Raw genomic sequence first — 13,695 nt, 5'->3', positions numbered from 1 at the left:
GTTGAACCGAGGTAACAGTTCAACTTTCAGGATTTCTGGGATAGATATACTGATATTTTGATCTTTTCCAGCTTCTCAGAAATACTCTATTAAAGGCAATCTGTGCACCGTGAAATGCTATCGGGTTCACTCAGCTATTTTCAGTAAAGGAAGTGTAATTATCAGACAGAGACATAGCCACACCCTGAAGGATACAGAAACACAGCCACACAGAGAAATGCACTAAAACTGAGACACAGGAATATAACATGAAAGAGGAAGGCACCAATACCCGCCTCCCCCACTTGCACACACGCACACAGACACAGACACAGACACACAGACACACACACGTATACACACACACACTCATACAGACAGATATGAGAACACACTAACACAGCACACATCCACACTCCCACAGACGCACAGAGGAGTACAATCATACTGCAGAATGCGAAAACACTGACACACAGGCACATTAACACACCCACATCTTCACTCTCACACAAACAAATACAGTTATACAGAGATAGTGGAACCGATGGACATACAGACCAGGAACACACACACACATAAAAATAAACAGTCATCCTCCAAAACAGGAACACATTTACACATCGACCCAGAATCACACCCAGATCCTCACACATAAAAAAAACTGAAATCATACCTTGTCTCAGTCCCAACCCTCGAACTCAGCACCATCTTCATAACCTGCAATCTTCTTCCTGACCTCTCCGCCCCCACCCCCACCTTAACCTCCTTCCACCTATCGCATTTCCAACGCCCCTCCCCCAAGTCCCTCCTCCCGACCTTTTATCTTAGCCTGCTTGGCACATTTTCCTCATCCCTGAAGAAGGGCTCATGCCCGAAACGTCGATTCTCCAGCTCATTGAATGCTGCCTGACCTGTTGCGCTTTTCCAGCAACACATTTTCAGCTCTGATCTCCAGCATCTGCAGTCTTCACTTTCTCTCTGAATAAAATAATAACCAATTCAGGTGAGGGGATCACAAGCTTTCTCTTGTTGGAATGAAGTGATTATTGTGAGCTGAACAGAGAGAGTCTGACAAACATCATGGTGCAGGAGGGACAGTTTCTGATCTCCTCCTCCTCCTCTGCAGGGGAAATGTGGAGACCTATCTTTCCAGTCTTTAACACTCATCCACAGGGCAGTCCATGAAGACCCAATGTTCCAGCGAAACCCATCACTCACAGCCAGTCCGACATTTCTAATCACGCCTGCAGCCCCGTTCCATCCTGCTCTGCCACTGGCAGTCCCTCTTGCTCCCTGACCTGATGTCCCTTTGTTACATCTTTCAGTATTGTTGAAGGCGGAGGTGGTTACATTCTTTTTCAGGTTTTTGGTGGTGGGTGCGTGGGGTGTATGTGAATGGTACTCAAGGAGCCGCGATCTTCTGGTATGTCAGTAGGACCAGACTCGAAGGGCTGAATGGCCGCCTGCTGCTCATGGCCTGTGTGTCCCCGTATGTGACAATCTGTCAGTCAATCATGGATAGCAGCGTGTTCGTGAGCGCGTTGAGTGGTGATCCATCCTGTTACCCCTCCTTCCCATTCACCACTGGGTGTTATACTCAGATCCATGTGATTGTGCTGATGGAATCCTGGCCGTGCGTTTGCAATTCCTGCACTGGGAATACTGCTGCTGCCTCTGGAGCTCTCTCAATTGTTTTGCTGAGTCATTAAGTGAAGAATTTACGTGACCACATTCCTGAACTTCGCTCTGAACTTGGGCCGAGTCACTGCATAAAATAATATGTTCGTGCTGCGGCTGAAATCCTTCAGCATTTCTCCGATAGACTTAAAATCAACTAGATATTTGTACTTTACTACATTCGTTCCTTTGATGCCAAAGTATAAGATACCTCCACCATATACTAACCACACAAGTATGAATCTGATGGGTATAGTGAGGAGGTAAATCACTGACGTCCTCCGGCACTCAATCTCTGTGTCTTTGCGACTCCATCCGTTCCTCTGACCCCTTAGGCCCTTGAGGACTAGACTCGTCACTAAAATGTACCTGACCTTCAGTTTATTCATCAACAGAATTAACACGAATGGGATGAATGTGGTTAAAATGATATTAAAACACGTAAATCCCAGCCATCTGGGATCAGTAAAATAACTTGACATTGTTCGGCACAACCAGGGAACATTGTCAATTATCTTCATAGGTTTACACCAAAAATGGAAGCGAGTATTTTTTGAACAGAGCAGAATTCCAGTTGTCACGAGAGTCACAGTGAAGGTTTTTTCTGTCCAATATTTTCTCTTCATTTTCAGGCAGCAATTGGCCACAAAACGATCAATGTAGAAAAGGACAGTGAATCAGGTGGAACAGTCTGTGGTTGACTGACCAGGACAAAGACAGAACTGTACACAGGGGTAAGGTCCAGGAAACACCTTGGGAATTAAAAGAATTCGAGTTGCCACAATATGTTCTTCGTGAAAATGAACAGTAGATCCGACGTTGCCACAGCCACTGGGCAGTGCGTTGTCCAGTTAGAGATCGCACCTTGCATGTGGAGGACCAAAATCACCAGGAACTTAATTGAAAGAGACAGAATGCAAAATGGAAATTGGAAATTACTGATCAAACATTGCCCGTTCTGACTAGAGAGCAATGGAAGATCTTAGCACCTAACTGGGTCAGCTGGGAGTGTTCAGATGTCAAGTTTGACGAGGACAGCTCCAGTGGCCTGTCCCATTTCGAAGCTGCTCAGTCCTCCATTTTTCCAAGTGTAGGTAGGAATTCGACAGATGGTTGTGATAGGTGGGCGCATATCTTTCAAGGTGAAAAGGAAGAGGATTAGAGGGGATCTGAGGAAGGGGTTTTCACCCAGAGAATGATGGCGGTCTGGTAATTCAGTGCCTGGGAGCGTCATGGAATCAGGAAACCTCACAAAGTTTTAATAAACCTCCCTGGGTGACCACTTCAAGTGTCATATTATTCGAGAGCATGAGTTTAGTGCTGGAAGCTGGGACGAGTGTAGATTTCGTGTCACTTTGACAGCACAAACTGGATGGAACAGAGAATCTCTTCTGCACAGTCCGATTCTCTGATTCTTAAAATTCCTTCTGGGAGGCAGGTTGGGAAGTAAATCATTTTAGTGAAATAAATGAAAGGAATTTGAATACTATAAACGTGAAACCGAATCAGATATATCTGGCAAAACCCAACAGGTATGTCAGCATTTGTGTGGAGAGAAACAGAGTGAATAGAATCACTGTTCATCAGAATATGGGTCACTGAACTCAAAACATCACCTCAGGTACCTCCCCACATAAGACTCTATCATTGCAAGCAAAAAACAGGGATTCATTTCAAAACAGCAATTGAGATTTAAAGTGTTGATATTCATCTAACATGGAATATTTGTTGAACTCATCTTTGCAGACAAGGAATAGGTGGAGTCATACAGATACACAGCATGGAAACGGATCCTTTTGCCCGTATCATCCATGCTGACCAGATATCCTAAATTAGTTTAGTCTCCTTTGCTCCCATTTCCCTCTCAACAGTTTTTATTCAATTGAACATTCAATTGAATATATTTTACACATTGTAATTGCACCAGCCTCCATAATCCCTCTGACAGTGTACTAAAGACATGTACCACGCTCTGCGCGTAAAAGTTGCCCTTCAGTCCTTTTAAAATTTTCCCCTCTGACCCGAAACCTATGTCCTCTAGTTCTGGACACCCTCACTCTAGGGAACAAACTTTGTCTATTTTCACTGTCGATGCCCCTCATGAGATTGTAACTTTCATAAGGTCACCTCTGGGTCCTCAGATCTCCGGGAAAAGTATCATCTGGCTATTCAGCGTCTCCCTGTGGCTCAAAACCTCAAACACTGGCAACATCTTTGTAAGTATTTTTGGAATCTTTTCTCAAGTCTCACAACGCCCTCCCTTTTGGAGGAAAAATAGAAATGCACACGATATTTCAAAAGTGGCCTGAACAATATCCTGGACAGCCACATCATGTCCTCCCAGCTCTTATACTCAATGCTCTTACCAATACAGGAGAGCATACCGAATGCCTTCTTCACTATGCTATCCATCTAAGACACCACTTTCAAGGAACTATAAACCTGCACTCCAAGTTCTCTATGTCCAGCAACATTCCCCAGGACCTTACCATTAATTGTGTGCGTCCTGCCCTGATTTGCCTTTCCAAATTGCAGCACCGCACATTTAAGTAAATTTAACTCCATCTGACACTCCTCAGCCCATTGGACCACATGATCAAAATCCAATTGCACACTGAGGGAAAATTCTTCACTGTCCACTGCAACTACAATTTTGGAGCTGAAGAAAGGGATTAGGAGAGCTAAGAGAGGGCATGAAAACTCTTTGGCGGGTAGGATCAAGGATAACCCCAAGGCATTATATGCGTATGTGAGAAACATGAAAATGACGAGAACAAGGCTAGGTCCGATCAAGGACAGTTGTGGGAGACTGTGTATTGAGTCGGAAGAGATAGGAGAGGTCTTGAATGAGTAGTTTTCTTCAGTATTTACAAATGAGAGGGACCGTATTGTTGAAGAGGAGAGTGTGAAACGGACTGGTAAGGTAGAAGAGATACTTGTTAGGAAGGAAGATGTGTTGGGCATTTTGAAAAACTTGAGGTTAGACAAGTTCCCCGGGCCTGACGGGAAATATATATCCTAGGATTATGTGGGAAGCAAGAGAGGAAATTGCAGAGCCGTTGGCAATGATCTTTTCATCTTCACTGTCAACGGCGGTGGTACCAGGGGATTGGAGAGTTGCGAATGTTGTGCCCCTGTTCAAAAAAGGGAATAGGGATAACTCCGGGAATTACAGGCCAGTTAGTCTTAGTTCGGTGGTAGGCAAAGTAATGGAAAGGGTACCGAGGGATAGGATTTATGAGTATCTGGAAGGGCACTGTTTGATTAGGTACAGCCAGCACGGATTTGTGAGGGGTAGGTTTTGCCTTACAAGTCTTATTGAATTCTTTGAGGAGGTGACCAAGCATGTGGATGAGGGTAGAGCAGTGGATGTAGTGTACATGGATTTTAGTAAGGCATTTGATAAGGTTCCCCATGGTAGGCTTATGTGGAAAGTCAGGAGGCAGGGGATAGTGGGAAATTTGGCCAGTTGGATAGAAAACTGGCTAACCGGTCGAAGTCAGATAGTGGTGGTAGATGGTAAATATTCAGCCTGGAGCCCAGTTACAAGTGGAGTTCTGCAGGGATCAGTTCTTGGTCCTCTGCTGTTTGTAATTTTTATTAATGACTTGGAAGGGGGAGTCGAAGGGTGGGTCAGTAAATTTACAGATGATACGAAGATTGGTCGAGGTGTGGATAGTGAGGAGGGCTATTGTCGGCTGCAAAGGGATTTAGATATGATGCAGAGCTTGGCTGAGGAGTGGCAGATGGAGTTCAACCCTGTCAAGTGTGAGATTGTCCATTTTGGAAGGACAAATAAGAATGCGGAATACAGGGTTAACGGTAGGGTTCTTAGTAAGGTGGAGGAGCAGAGAGATCTTGGGGTCTATGTTGATAGATCTTTGAAAGTTACCACTCAGGTGGATAGAGCTTGTAAGAAGGCCCATGGTGTATTAGCGTTCATTAGCAGAGGGATTGAATTCAAGAGTCATGAAGTGATGTTGCAGCTGTACAGGACCTTGGTTAGGCCACATTTGGAGTACTGTGTGCAGTTCTGGTCGCCTCACTTTCGGAAAGATGTGGAAGCTTTGGAGAGGGTGCAGAGAAGATTTACCAGGATGTTGCCTGGAATGGAGAATAGGTCGTACGAAGATAGGTTGAGCGTGCTAGGCCTTTTCTCATTGGAACGGTGAAGGATGAGGGGTGACTTGATAGAGGTTTATAAGATGATCAGAGGAATAGATAGAGTAGACAGTCAGAAACGTTTTCCCAGGGTACAACAGAGTGTTACAAGGGGACATAAATTTAAGGTGAAGAGTGGAAGGTATAGAGGGAACGTCAGGGGTAGGTTCTTTACCCAGACAGTGGTGCGGGCGTGGAATGCGCTGCCTGTGGGTGTGGCAGAGTCAGAATCATTGGTGACCTTGAAGCGGCAATTGGATAGGTACCTGAATGAGTGCTTAAGCTCGGACAAATGTTCGGCACAACATCGTGGGCCGAAGGGCCTGTTCTGTGCTGTATTGTTCTATGTTTTATGTTCTATGGTGTCACCTGAAAGCTAACTGTACCTCCTGTGTTCAAATCCAAGTCATTTATATGAATGATGAAAGATGATTGTGGGTCAGTCATCTCAGTTCCAGGAGATCTCTGCAGGAGTCCCTCAGGGTAGCGTCCTCGGCCCAACAATCTTCATCTGCTTCATCAATGTCTTTCTCTCTATCACAAGGTCAGAAGAGAGGCTGTTGGCCGATGATTGCACCGTTTTCCGAACCGTTAGCGACTCCTGAGACATTGAAGCAGTTCGTGCTCAAATGCAACCGATCTGTACAATATCCAGGTTTGCGCTGTCAAGTGGCAAGTAACACTCGCACCACACACATGCAATAAAATGACCATCGTCAGTATGAGACATTGTAACCACTGCCCCTTGACATTCAACGGTATTGCCATCACTGAATCTCCCACTGTCAACATCCTTGGGGTTGCCATTGACCAGAAGCTCAACTCGACTCACCGCATAAACACAGTGGCGACAAGAGCAAGTCAGAGACTAGTGAGACTGTGGTGAACAAGTCACCTCCAGACCGAACAAATTCTTACCACAAGGCACAAGTCAGGAGTATGGTGGAACAACCCTATTTGCCTGGATAAACACACAGCAAGTGGACTGTATCGATTCAAAAAGGCAGCTCACCACCACCTTCTCAAGGACAAGTTGGGATGTGATATCAATACTGGAAATGTGTTGCTGGAAAAACGCAGCAGGTCAGGCAGCATCCAGGGAACAGGAGAATCGACGTTTCGTGCATAAGCCCTTCTTCAGGAAGGGCTTATGCCCGAAACGTCGGTTCTCCTGTTCCCTGGATGCTGCCTGACCTGCTGCGCTTTTCCAGCAACACATTTCCAGCTCTGATCTCCAGCATCTGCAGACCTCACTTTCTCCTGTGATATCAATACTGGCCAGTCAGCGACGCCCAAGTCCCACAAATCATTAAGAACAAAGAGAAACAGTGGACCCAGCACCGATCGTTTTGGCACACCACAAGCCTCCAGGCTGGAAAGCAATCCGCTGCCACCAAACTCTGTCTTCGACCTTCAAACCCGTTCTGTATCCAAGTGGCTAGTTCACCCTATATTCAACGAGGTCGAACTTTGCTAACCACTCTTCCATGCGGAAACTTATTGACCGCCTTACTGAAATGTATATAGATCATGTCCACCATTCCGCCCTCATCAATCCTCTTTGTTACTTATTCAAAAAACTAAATCATGCACAAAGCCTCGCTGAATATCCTTAAACAGTCGTTGCCTTTCCAAATTTATGTAAATCCTATCCATCAGGAATCCCACCAACAATTTGCCCACCACAGATGTTAAGCTCACCAGTCTGTAGTCCCCTGGATTTAATTTACCAGCTTTCTTAAATAATGACACCACGTTAGACAACCTCCAGTCTTCCAGCATCTCACCTGTGACTGTCAATGAGACAAATATTTCAGCAAGGATCCCACCAGTCACTTTGCTCACTTCCCATTGAATTCGACGACACACCTGATCATGTCCTGCGGATTTATCCACCTGTATGCATTTTAAGACATCCGACACCTCCTACTCTGTAATATGGACATTCTTCAATATGTCACCATCAGTTTCCCCAGATTCTGTATTTTGTATGTCGTTCTCCATAGTAAAAATGAAACAAAACCTGTGTGGTATTTCAACCACCTCCTGCCGTTCCACACATTGGCTGCATTGCTGATCTTTGAGGACTCCCATTCACTCCTTAGTTACACTTTTGTCCTTAATGTATTTATGTTATCCCTTTGAATTCTCCTTTGATATCTGCCAAAGCTATCTCAGATTCCCTATTTGCCCTCCTGATTTCGCTCTTGAGTATACTCCTACTGTCTTTTTACTTCCTAAGGATTCACTCAACCTATCCTGTATCTCCGTGACATATGCTTCCTTCTTTTTCTAAACCAAACCCTCAATTTCTTCATGCGACCTTTGTATGCAGCTGCAGGAGAAGGGGGCGATACTAAACGAGTATTTTGCACCAGTATTTACTCTGTAAAAGGACATTGAGATATAGAATGTGGGAAATAGATGGTGACATCTTGAAAAATGTCCATAGTACAGAGGGGGAAGTCTTGAAACTCATTAAAACGATCAGGTGTGCATTCGAACTCTGTGGGATGCTAGGGAAGTGATTGCTGGACCTTTTGTTGAATTATTTGAATCATGTATAGTCACAAGTCAGACCCTGGAAGTCTGGAGATTGGCTAACCTGGAATCACTGTTTTAGAAAGGTGGCAGATTAGTGAGCCTGACGTCAGTGGTGGTCAAGGTGTTGGAGTAAATCCTGAGGGACAGGATGTACATATATTTGGAAAGAGAAGGACTGATTAGGGAGAGTCAATATAGCTTTGTGAGTGGGAAATCATGTCTGATAAACTTGATCGAGGTTTTTGAAGAAATCACAAATAGAATTGATGAGGGTAGAGATCTACATGGACTTCAGTCAGGTGCTCGACAATATTCCCCATGGTAGACTGGTTAACAAGGTTAGACCTCATTGGATATAGGGTGAACTAGACATTTGGATGCAGAGCTGGCTCAAAGGTAGAACACAGAGAGTGGTAATGGAGGATTGTTTTTCAGACTGGAGGCCTGTGACAAGTGGAGTGCCACAAGGATCAGTACTGGGGCCGCTACTTTTCATCATTTGCATAAATGATTTGTATGAGAGCATAAAACGTAAAGTTACTAAGTTCCCAGATAACACCAAAACTGGAGGTATAGTGGTTAGCAAAGAAGGTTACCTCAGATTATAATGGGATCTCGATCAGATGGGTCAATAGGCGGAGAAGTGGCAGATGGAGTTTAATTTAGATAAATGTGAGGTGCTGCATTTTGGGAAAAGAAATCTTAGCAGGACTTGTACACTTAATGGTAAGGTCCTAGGGAGTGTTGATGAACAAACAGGCCTTGGAGTGCAGGTTTATAACTCCTTGAAAGTGGAGTCGCAGGTAAATAAGGTAATGAAGAAGGCGTTTAATATGTTTTCCTTTATTTGTCAGCGTATTGAGTACAGGAGTTGAGAGGGCAGTTTGCGGCTCTGCAGGATATTGGATAGGCCACTGTTGGAATATTGTGTGCAACTCTGGTCTCCTTTCTTTGGGAAAGATGTTGTCAAACTTGAAAGGGTTCAGACAAAATTTACAAGGATGTTGCCAGCTTTGGAGAATTTGAGCGACAGGGAGAGTTTGAATAGGCTCGGGCTGTTTTACCTGGAGCGTCAGAGGCTGAGCGGTGATGTTACAAGGAGCATGGATAGGAGAAATAGACAAAGTCCTTTCACTGAAATGGGAGAGTCCAGAACTAGAGGGCATAGGTTTAGGGTGAGAGGGGAAAGATATAAAAGAGACCTAACTGGCAACTTTTTCACACGGAGGGTGGCACGTGTGTGGAATGAGCTGCCATAGGAAGTGTTCGAGTCTAGTATAATTGCAACATTTAAAAGGCATCTGGATAGGTATGTGGATAGAAAGGATTTGGAGGATTTGGGGACGGTTGATGGCAGGTGAGACTAGATTGGGTTGGGATACCTGATTGGCATTGACAAGTTGGACCGAAGGGTTTGTTTCCGTGCTGTGTATCTCTATGACTCCATAAATCCAAGAAGTCACGTTCTCTAGTCGGTATCTCCACAGACTGAATGAAAAAATGTTCATATACTGACGTTAAAATTCCTCTACATTCAAAATTTAACTCTGAGGCAATCACCTGTCATTACGAAGCTATTATTCTTACAAATAACTGAGACCTCCTGACAAATACGTTTCTCAATTTCCCACTGACTCATCGTCGTCGTGGCTATCTCTAGAGGTCGGGGATGCTGGTCTTCGTTCTGTTGATTTATTTATGGGCACTCAATTGGCTTCTGAGTCCAATCATGGCTTTGACTGTCGTTCCAGATGGCGGGCCGGGCTTTAGTTGTTGCTGCCACGCTTTCCGTGTTCCCCTCTTTTCTTCTAATTCTGTCCATTTGTTGCTCCAAATGTTGCTGCTCCTTCTCGGATGATGGTTTGCCAAAGTATCCTGTACTTGGCATTGGTTTTCCAGTTGTTAATGTCGATTTTACATTTTTTCATGTTGGCTTTTAAAACGTCTTTGAATCTCTTGAGCTTGGAGAAGACGATTGTTTTCAGCAGATATTCGTCTTTCATCCGAACACCCAGACCGCTCTATCTTCTTTGGGACACTTCCCACTGACTATTAGGTGGGGGGGGGGGGGGGGGGGGAGAGGTGGTGGTGGCTCTATAGTACAATATCAATAAGTGATCATCCCTCCCTTCATTCTCAGTTCCCCCCCAAATAATGCATTCCCAGGAACACTCTCCCTAAGTACAGCCCTTATGTTATCCCTTACCAAAAACATAACTCCCCCTCTTCTCTTGTCGACCTTTCTTTCCTTCCTACAGCATTTCTATCGTGCAACTTTAAGCTTCCAATCCTGTCAATGCCTGAAATACTTCTGTGTCATTGCTATGACATCCCAGTCCCATGCTCAGAACAATGCCCTCAGTTCATCACTTCATCCCACTCCCTTCTGAGAATATTCTCCGCGCTCTCTGAAATATCCCTGCCCCCTGCACCATGGAGAGAAACTACATTCTGATTTATCGTTGTTGGCCGCAGAAAGATCTGTCTGTGTCTCTGACTAGAGAGTCCCCGAACATAACAGATCGTTTGGAACCTGACATACCCGTCGTTACATTGGAGACTGACTCCGTACCAGAAACCTAGTTGTTTTTGTACCACTTTCCCTTGAGTGTCTATCTCCTCCATTTTCAAAAAGCAACATATTTGTTTGAGACGGGGATATCTACAGCAGACTCCTGCACTACCTGCCTTCCTCTCCTACCTTTCCTGGCGGCAACCTAACTGTATATGCGACATTTCTCTCGTCCTGGAGCTGCTATTCATCACACACTCCAGCTGCTATAAATTCCTCATTGTCTCTAACCCTCTGCTCCAATCGATCGATGTAATTTGACATGATTCAAAGGCAAACACACTTAATTATCAGTCATTTGGAAACTCTCCCGAATCTCCGACATGTGACAGGAAGAGTTCATAAGTCTACAAAGGTGATCTTTGCATCGGAATAATTTCTGGAATCAGGAAATAACGAAGTATTACTGCTTTGAACCACAGTCTTCCATGCTTACTTAGTGCCTACTATTTTATGTTTTCAAATTTGAATCAAGAGACGTAAAAAAGAAATATACAACCAAAGAAAGCCCACCCTACTTACTACTGTAGATTTATAAAAAAAATCAGTAAGATTAGACTTAAAAACGTGCTCTTATGTGCTCCCGTGCTGTGAGCTCTCCCACGCAGGTTTCTTTAAGGTCAACTGTGAGGTTTGCTGTTTGTTCATATTGCTCAGGTGCACTCTAATGCCCAGAAATACATGAGCTCAAACAGTAAAGGCTGAAGCTGTGCAGATTCAATGCTGTGTCAGGCAGCAGTATACGTTTCTTTCCATCTCTGCCCCTGACCATGTGGTCACTTCCTTTGTGTCTCTTCCTCCTTTCCAAAGAGCTGTTGATCTGATGTCTTTCCCCCAAAGAACCACAACAATGCAACAGCTGGTAAAATAGTAATAATTGTTCCCAGAATTCAAAGAAATCAGTCCAAACACCTAAAATCGTTCAGAAAAGGAGAACTTGATGCAGCCACAGCTACTTCCTGTCCTCCATCTCGTAGTACCCACAATCATCATATTACAAAAATAAGAGTTGTTGCGTTTGAGCAGATGTAATTATTCAAAGGAGAATGGTATATGAGCTGAAAATTTTTTGGTTCATCGGTAAAGTCACAACCCACTAGCTAAGGTCTTAACTCAATGAGTGTCTTATATCTTGGTTTGGAAAATCAAAAATTCCTTGTCATGTATCGCGAATGTTCTAATTTTACTTGTACATTGCATCAGCAAAGAATGCAAAATTCAAATAGGGAAATGTGACATTTCTACTGCACTCACTACTTTGTCTGACTAAAATAGTTTTTATAAAAATGTGCTTATTGATATTCTGTGAATAAACTACATATTTCAAAACTGAAGAGGTCAACACCACAATTATTGAGCTCGGCTGCTGCAATCCATGTAAAACTCTCTGTTGTGTTCTGATCATGTCGGGGCAACTAATATTGGAACTGATCATCCAATTACACAGCAGTTCATAGATAGGAAAAGACATCACTTCCCTCTTTAAAAGAAAATCTCTTCATTTTATGATGAAAGGGACTAAACAAGGAAACAATACTAAACTAATGATCGAATTCAAAAATTCCTGTGCTCTAATCTTCATTACAATTATTTATTCCTGTGAACAAATACTTTGTGCATTTAAAAATTGCAAAAATTACGAAGCTACAGACTTTTCTTCAGGGAATAACTGGATGGTAGTCACAGCCCTCTGGAATTCACTTTATCACTGCACAGTGTTCCAATGAGACTTCAGAATTTATAGAAACGTACAGCACACAAATAGGCCATTCAGCCCACCAAGTGAATTCACTTTAACACTCCTCAGTCTTTCTGCAATCCCGTATACTTGCAGGAAAGTTAGGGAACTGAAAGCGGTTATTCATGTCTCCATCATTTGAATAAACTAACTCCTGTTCTGATCAGACTTTCCAGCAACTGGAAGCTATCTGTAAGAATAATAGGGTAGTTATGGTAGGGAATTTTAACTTTCCAAACATCGACTGGGTCTGCCATAGTGTTAAAGGGTTAGATGGAGAGGAATTTCTTAAGTGTGTACAAGACAATTTTCTGATTCAGTATGTGGATGTACCTACTAGAGAAGGTGCAAAACTTGACCTACTCTTGGGAAATAAAGTAGGGCAGGTGACTGAGGTGTCAGTGGGGGAGCACTTTGGGGCCAGCGACCATAATTCTATTCGTTTTAAAATAGTGATGGAAAAGGATAGACCAGATCTAAAAGTTGAAGTTCTAAATTTGAGAAAGGCCATTATTAGGCAAGAACTTTCGAAAGCAGATTGGAGGCAGATGTTCGCAGGTAAAGGGAGAGCTGGAAAATGGGAAGTCTTCAGAAATAAGATAACGAGAGTCCAGAGAAAGTATATTCCTCTCAAGGTGAAAGGGAAGGCTGGTAGGTGTAGAGAATGCTGGATGACGAAAGAAATTGAGGGTTTGGTTAAGAAAAAGGAGGAAGCACATGTCAGGTAAAGACAGGATAGATCGAGTGAATCCTTAGAAGAGTATAAACAAAGTAGGAGTATAATTAGAGGGAAATCTGGAGGGCAAACTGGGGACGTGAGATAGCTTTGGCAAATAGAATTAAGGAGAATCCAAAGGGGTTTTAAAAATATATGAAGGACAAAAGCGTAACTAGGGAGAGAATAGGGCCCCTTAAACATCAGCAAGGCGGCCTTCGTGTGGAGCCACAGAAAATGGGGGAGTTACTAAATTAATATTTTGCATCAGTATTTACTGTGGAATATTGCGTGCAATTCTGGTCTCCT

This window comes from Chiloscyllium plagiosum, chromosome 46, assembly GCF_004010195.1.
Source record: "Chiloscyllium plagiosum isolate BGI_BamShark_2017 chromosome 46, ASM401019v2, whole genome shotgun sequence".
NCBI classification, from domain to species: Eukaryota; Metazoa; Chordata; class Chondrichthyes; order Orectolobiformes; family Hemiscylliidae; genus Chiloscyllium; species Chiloscyllium plagiosum.
The sequence above is the reverse complement of the archived record's forward strand: the minus strand, read 5'-3'. Positions refer to the sequence as shown.